The following is an 8,183-nucleotide window of genomic DNA, read 5'->3' as shown; positions in this document are numbered from 1 at the left end:
AGTATCTCTTAGCCTACACTTGGAAATGAGGATACATTTAAAGATTCACCTTTTTGGGACATAAGGTTTAGCTATAGCGGCAGGACCATTGCATTATGAATCATCAATTAAAGACGGGATTGGTTTAAACGCCATAATGCTCCAAACCAAAACAGTGCCAGGGTATGCTTCAAAAAAAAACCTGTTACAATAGAACCTATTATCAGAGAACCATGACAGATGCTGAACCATGACAAGAAGAAACCTGTTACCAAACCATCTAACCTTGATCAAATATACGATCTAAAAACTGCACAAACCACTACTGCATCACCAAGCATAGCAACCCACAAATCAGCTCACGCACAAGCAAAGTATCCAAAACAAAATAATCATTACCATAGCAAAATTTCATTCAAACTTCTAACACAATAGCTAACAACATCACATTCCAAGTTAACAGGTTTTCAGCATATGACTAACCTCATGGTAATAGAATCACAGGAGCAATCATGACTACCACCATGTAAAACACAGCAGACTAGCAATCCAAGCTCAGCCATCAACAAGGTTAACATCCATACAAGTATCATCAAGCATCCTGAATATCATTCAGATCACCTACCAAATACCAAACCAAGTATCAAACATGGCATCAATTTAATGGTCATAAGACTTGTAAGCACACAATTGTTATGATAAACCAAAGGCAAAGATTCACAGGATTCGAAAATACTTGAGCAGCAATTCATACCTAAATGTATTAAGTCCTCACATCAGCAAAAACGGAAGAAGTGTTGTGAATCGAAGTTGAGAAGTCATCAATTAAGGTTAAAATATATGCCAGTAAATACCAATTTCCTTACCTCAATTGTTGAAGGTTTCACCACAGTAAAAACTAGATGGGAGATTCAGTGAAGACGGCCACGCATTTGGAGATTTTTTGGGACCACAATCAAATCCGTTTCCTACCACATTTACATTGGTCCCCACCAAAATCTAAAGAAAGATTTGATGCTAACGGAATGATTCCTTTTTGCACCATCTGCCAAGGATCCACACACGATTTTGGGGAGCTCATTTCACTCTATAAAAAGGAAAGCTAATCGATTGAAAAAGGAGAGAAGAAAAATACCGTCACTCTGCTGAAATCCCAAACGAACCTTACACCGAAAAGCTCCGCTAAAACTCTGTATTTCAACTCTGATTTTCACACTGAAAATCAGGGTTTGAAGAGCTTGACCCCTTCAATCGCGTGCAAAAGGAAATGACAATCAATTAGAGGAGAAAGTCAGAATCAGACAGAAAACAAGGAGTGGATACAGAAGGATAGAAAGAAAAGGAAGAAACTTGAAACAACAAGCAAAAGAAGAGGGACAACGTCATACATACTCACCGAAGGTAATCATGGCCGTCAGGTCTTCGTCGGGGCTACGATGCTCCGGCGGAATCTTTCCCTTTTATTTTGCTTTAAAGTGCTTTGACCTTGTATTTTGACTCGTTAATTTCTGCTGTTGATTGTGATATAGAAAACGGGTTAGAAGCTAAGATTAGGTTTTCCTTTGAGGTTCCGATTCGCTACTGTTTTCTAGATCCCGTCGAGGATTTGGAGGTTTGAGGGGATTGTGGTCGTTTGTCACGTTGGAAGTTTTGAACTTCATGTGCGAGTCCTGGTTTGTTTGAGGATGAACACCGAAGGGTGTTCATCGGTTTCCTTTCAAAAAACATTTCTCTCTCTGCAGTTTTGGATTGGGACCATGCACACGATTTAATAGGGAGAGGATATTTTCCAGAAAGAATGAAGAGTCGTTTTAAGAGAGAGAGACAAAATTATTTTGATTTATTTCTTTGCTTTAAGGGGTGATTGTTTCTTCTTTTAAAATATTATTAAGAGTAAATTAATGTTATTGATGATAGATACTTGGGTGCTGTCAGATTATGTTCCCAAAATCTTTATGATGTTATCAATGAACAATGATGCGCGTGGCGGTAGGTAAACCGAGGCCAACCTTTTCTCTTCTCGGCGGTACCACTTGGCTGAGTAGGAGAGGATTTTGGGCCTTGTGGCCCATCCCGAAAATAACACTACTTTAAGTCCCTTGGGCCTTCTTTGATCCAATGTTTAGGGCCTAACTTTTTATTTATTTCCCAAACATTCCAATTTGGTCTACTTGGTTTATGAGCTATTCTTGATTGTTTTAATTAAAATTAAGATAACACTAATATTAGAAATATTTATTAGTTCGGTTTCGATTACTATTTTCAACTCTTCTTTTTATCTTGTTATAATATTATAATTAGTTAAATGGTGGATTAATGGTTAACGTCAACAAATAATTTACTTTATTTTCTAATAAATAAGTTTGACGTTGGTCCAATACCAAATAGTCTTTCCCAAAAGTATATTAATTCTAAATAAATTCAAATTCACCGTATTTAAATAGTATTCTCTTAAAAATTATTTAATTTAATTTTGAATGAAAAGGAGAATAGTAAGCCTCCGCTTCACTATCTCTCGACTATTCGAACAATTGGCGTACGCCATATTGCTCGGATTTTCGTCATTCATTTAAAACCCTAAAACTCCATAAAATTAAAATCACTCCACCAATTAATTATAAATTCTAAAAGTTTTATTTTTAATAATTAATCTTTGAATGAAAAGGAGAATAGTGAGCATCCGCTTCATTATCTCTCGATTATTCGAATAATTGGCGTACGCCATATTGCTCGGATTTTCGTCATTCAATTAAAACCCTAATAATCATACAATTTCAAATCAATTTTTCAAATCAAACATAGGTTCTAAATTCAAATTATTTCTAAACTTCAACCATCATATTCAAATCATTTTCCAAATCAACTACAAATTCTAAAACATTTAATTCTAAATTTATGATAATAAAGAGGATAGGAGGCGTACGCCTCACTATCTTTCGATTATTCGAATAATTGGCGTACGCCACATTGCTCGAGTTTTTGTCATCAAACTTAAAACACAATCGAATAAACTCAAATCACCTCTTATATCAAACCCAATTTTACAAAATAAACTATACAACTTCAATAGAGAATGGGAGGCGTACGCCTCACCACTCCTTGATTATTTGAATAATTGGCGTACGCCACCTTGCTCAAATCATCGACAAATCCAAACCTACCAACCCAAAATTCAAGCTATCTTCATAAATCGAATACAATATCTAAACATATCTTTTTACAATTTAAACCTCGGGTGATAAAAGATGGGAGGCGTACGCCTCACCGTCTCTCGATTATTTGGATAATTGGCGTACGCCATATTGCACAAATTATCGACTTCCGACTAAAACACGTTAAATAAACTTGGATAAGGGAATAGGTGGCGTACGCCTCGTTATTCTTTGAATAAGCAAGTAGGAGGCGTACGCCTCACTACCGTGCGTATTCAACATCCACAAACAAACTTTCAAAACAATTCGAACGAAAAGGGAATAGAAGGCGCACGCCTTATTATTCCTCGAAAGAATTGAACGATTGGTGTACACCATATTGCTCAATCTTTCGTCGTTCCTCAAATCATCAACAAATCAAACCTAACTTCTCGCCCTCGAGCGATCGAAACCAATCAAATCCAAACACGTCAATTCAACTCGTCACCCCCGCGTGACCAAAACCCTTTCAAAAAGAACACTGTCAATCCTTTCTAATGCGCACAACAAACCAGTGCTAGAGCCTCCACCGAGAGTAGACAAGCCAGTGTTTAGCCGTTAGAACGCCGACCTACACAGTCGTTCATCAAAACAAAACACAACCAATATTCGTAGTAGCCCGAACTACGAATGCTCTGATTTCCTTATTGCACCATAAGGATACGTAGGCAGGAGATTGCTGTATCTTCGCGAGCACACTAATAAAAAACCTCCCATTTCCCCCATCCTGAGGTCTTCATCCACATCTATCATCAATTCTAATTACTCGAAGCAAGCAGATAAACAGTCAATTAACAGTCAAATAGCAAAATCAGACTAAAAGGTTCCCGTTGAGTACAACGGACGTGAGGGGTGCTAATACCTTCCCCTTGCGTAATCGACTCCCGAACCCGAATATGGTTGCGACGACCATTATTCTTATTTCTAAAGGTTTTCTCGATATTTTCCTATTCCTTCATTGGAATAAATAAAGTTCGGTGGCGACTCTGTTTCGAACAACATTTTTTTTCCGCGTCCTATCGCGAGGGATCGCATTATCATCTTTTTTTGAGGTGCGACAATTACATGCGACTCTATATGACTAATGCACAAATACAAGCTATTCAAAATCCTTTGATTCTTAGTAAAATTGGTGTCCCCACAACGACAATAAAGTGGATGAATTTTTCTGAAATGAGTCATCTTATATCAAATGTATATGACTGAGTTTTAGTTTAGTTTACAAGACATAGTTTTTCGTAAATCGTTTTCCCTCTGCTAAGTTGCCCTCCAAATAATTTAAATGGCCGGGTTGTCTTGATTAGACAGATTGCTACTAAGATGCATTTTATACAAGCTTATTTGAAACGAGGGTGTCCTCTACCACCAACATTCGTAGAATGGAGAGAACGTCTTAAGGAAGAAACATCTGAGTGAGAACTTTGCTTTTTTGGATAGGATGCATGAGTTCTAGAAATTAAATGATGTTGAAAAATAATACAATAGAAAAAAGTCTAATGCGAAAAGTTCAATAAATTTAAAAAGATGTCATCGATTTTGATGCATTTTAATCGTATGTACTTCTAATTTTGTTGATTCACTATGTTCATTTTTATTCTTATATCTTCATTTTAAGATGTCCAAACATAATCTAAGCGTATAAATAAAGCATTACTTTTGAAAACAAATTAATTGTTGAGTTTCTAGTAAGAGATGAGTCCTCTTCAATTCTGGACAAATTCTACATAAGAGTTTTTAAATGTTGTGAAACTGAAGTTATTAGACTAAGGTTTTGCTTAAATTGATGCAATGAGATGATATGAAGTGATATGAGATGAAATAGAATAAGATTACATTGTTTGAGTTAATTAAAATCAGATCCAGTATAATAAAATTTTATTATTCTATTTTATTTCATTTCATCACTTTTCATTAGCATTGTTTCCCTTAGATATGAGGAATAAAAAATTACATCACTTTCTACTAGTATTGATCACTTTCTACGAGTATTGTTCCCTTTAATATGAGCAGAATGAAAATTTTCATCACTTTCCATCAGTATTGTTTCTCTTTTATATGAGCAGAATCAAAAACTTACTTTGTTTTTATCGCTAATTATTCAAATAATAAAGTAATAAAATTTCTATTTCACTCTATTCTATTTTTGCTAAATTTCAATAACTCTATTTATCTTAAGATATTAAAATATAATCTAAAATAATATAATAAAATTGTATATCTAACGAACTAGAAATTTTTGTCTTAAAAAATCTAGCATCATACTAACAAAAAATTATTAAAATTTATATATGCAGATGGGTGGCTGACCAATTAAATAAAAAAATATTAAAACATAATAATTTTTAGTTTTATGCTATCTTTACAAGTACTCTGGCGGTGAGCAAGTTGTCCATTTACATATGGATAGTACTGCTTATAAAAAAATAAGAATGGATAAAACCATATATAAAACCAATCCAAAATATCCGGATCCATGTCCAGATCCGCTTGGAGTTTCGCTTCACTTCTCTAGGGTTTCTCAAACGCATTATAGAATCTCTCCACTCTCAGATTTCCTCTATAGATTAAAGAAGCATCGGAGAACTAATTCCGTCGCCGGAAACCGAACGCCGTTGCCGGAAACAAAAAACCTGAACCGAAAAAAATGTCAAGCAAGAAGAAACACAAACGAAAACACAGCGACAGCGATGAAGACGACGACGTTTTCTACTACCGCTACTGCGCTTCGTCCTCAACCCCCAACACCACCACCGGCACCACATCCAGTAATCAACCCCAATCAAAACCGAACAACAAAGGATCATCAATAGGAGGAACAGGTGAACCCTTAGCACCATCAAAATCGACGCTATACGTTTCTAATCTAGATTACTCCCTAACAAACTCCGATCTCCATACGCTCTTCTCTACTTTCGGCCGCATCGCGCGTGTAACCGTTCTCAAAGACCGTCACACGCGCCTAAGCCGCGGTGTCGCGTTTGTCCAATTCGTTTCTCGTAATGACGCCCAACGCGCCGTGGCGGAGATGAATAAGAAGATTCTCAATGGAAGGACTCTAACTGCTTCTATTGCTGCTGATAATGGACGTGCTCCGGAGTTTATTCGGAAGCGCGTGTACAATACTGAGACTGCTTTGTGTTATGAGTGTGGGGGGCATGGTCATTTGTCGTATGAGTGTCCTAAGAATCAGTTGGGGCCGAGGCCGCGGCCTCAGCCTAAGAAGCCGCGACGGGGATTTAGTGGGCTGAGGGATAGGGATGGGAGGAGGAAGGTGATGAGGAGGAGGAGGAGGGTGGTCAGATTGCTGCGGAGCAGTTTGACGATAATTGGGCTTCTGTTGTGGATGATGAAGCGGGTGAAAGGTTGCTGGGGAGAAACAGAAATGATGATGAGGGTTTGGACAACAACAAGACGAAGAAGAAAGGGAAGAAAGCTGGGTATTTCAGTGATGAGAGTGATCATGATGATGATGATTGATCATGACTATGTAGCATTGACACTTCAGATTGAAGGTGTGTGTTTGGTATTCCGCATTACCGCATTATTCAACTAGTCCTGTGTGTCGTGTCTATATATGTGCCAGTGTTTCATAGATCTAAATGGCAATTTTTTGTTTTTATCAAGATATGGTGTAATTGATGAAATTGTTTATATGTTGTTGGCTTGGTTGGATGTGTTTATGGTTTTGATCACAAGCACATGTTAGTTATTAGTTATTGTGGTAGTAATTAGTGATAGTGGTGGTGAATTGGTGATGAGCATTTTTGTGTATTCCATATTTTCATAGTTAATGAATGATGACAGACGAGTCTCTTATTTATCGGCTTAATTTAGCATTCGGTTTACCTGTAAAACAGAAAGGAAAAGCCTGTTCGTTATGTTTTTTATTTTGGTTCAGTTAAAACATGTAATGTAATCAAATTGTAACACCCTGGTTTACTTTATGCACATCTTGTTATCATATAAGTAAGGTTTTTAATTACAGTTGTGGTGGTTATGTTATGATATTTGATATGTAGAATATTGTAGTCAGATATAGCTGGATTTGATGTGGTTGTTGAGATCTTGAAAAGCATAGGTTGTAGACTTGTAGTCACAATTACTGTCGCCGTTCTTGTGGAAAGCAGTTTAAAACCATGGGTAACAGTTCTTCTGATTACCTTTACTCTTTGATGTCTACTGAGCATTTTTATGCAGATTGATGAGTATTTCTCAAGTTTCTCTTAGAATGCTTAAATTGCTTCTCCCAGAGAAAATGTGGTATCCTTTTCATGCATAATCACTTGGCTGAGCTGGAGAATAATACCAATTTGTGCCTCACCCTCGACACTAGGCTTTAAATTATAGGTTTAATTATTCTGTAACTTTTTGAACCATGGGCTAATCTTGAATGTCATTGTAATGATATGTAGAAAAAGAAATTGGTTATTGTTATGCTATTTCCTTTCTTTCTGAATTATGGCTTTGAATCGGATTAAGTATAGTTATATTATATGGAGTTTGGGGTCAATTGTTACTGTTGTACTGTTGGTTTTAAGCATTGTTGGTTTTGGATATATCTATAACTCTGAAACCATATTCAGTTGACAGTTATATATAACCGATAGATACCATATTCATGATTGTCTATATACTTTTGTATGCTCATATTTTTTACTAATTGAATCATTGTCTTATGGCACAAGTTAATGAAAATAGTAGAGTTCATATCCTCTATGAATAGGATTAACATGAAGCTTGATTACATAGTACGATAATTGTGCTCATATATAAAGATATTGGGAGTTTTGTGAAATTCAGGATATCGGTTTCTTGAATTTTGTTGAAGTTTGAGCAGATTCAAATAGGATTAATATGGGTGTTCTTGAAGAGGAAGTAGGTAAAAGTTTGGAATTTTTTTTCAAAATAATAATTATTTTTATTTTTTTTCAAAATAACCAGGTTTGGTAGAGGATGCGTCAGATGAACTGGGGCACCCCCAATGCATAAAGAGGAGGCGTCAATAGCATTGGC

General features: G+C 36.2%; 1 pseudogene; it reads left to right on the top strand.

Annotated features, from left to right (window-relative positions):
• Nucleotides 1–5,732: 5,732 nt before the first annotated feature.
• Nucleotides 5,733–6,827, top strand: LOC127135538 (U11/U12 small nuclear ribonucleoprotein 31 kDa protein-like; annotated as a pseudogene).
• Nucleotides 6,828–8,183: the final 1,356 nt, after the last annotated feature.

Source organism: Lathyrus oleraceus, chromosome 4 (assembly GCF_024323335.1).
Source record: "Lathyrus oleraceus cultivar Zhongwan6 chromosome 4, CAAS_Psat_ZW6_1.0, whole genome shotgun sequence".
In the NCBI taxonomy this organism is placed as follows: Eukaryota; Viridiplantae; Streptophyta; class Magnoliopsida; order Fabales; family Fabaceae; genus Lathyrus; species Lathyrus oleraceus.
The sequence above is the reverse complement of the archived record's forward strand: the minus strand, read 5'-3'. Positions and strand labels throughout refer to the sequence as shown.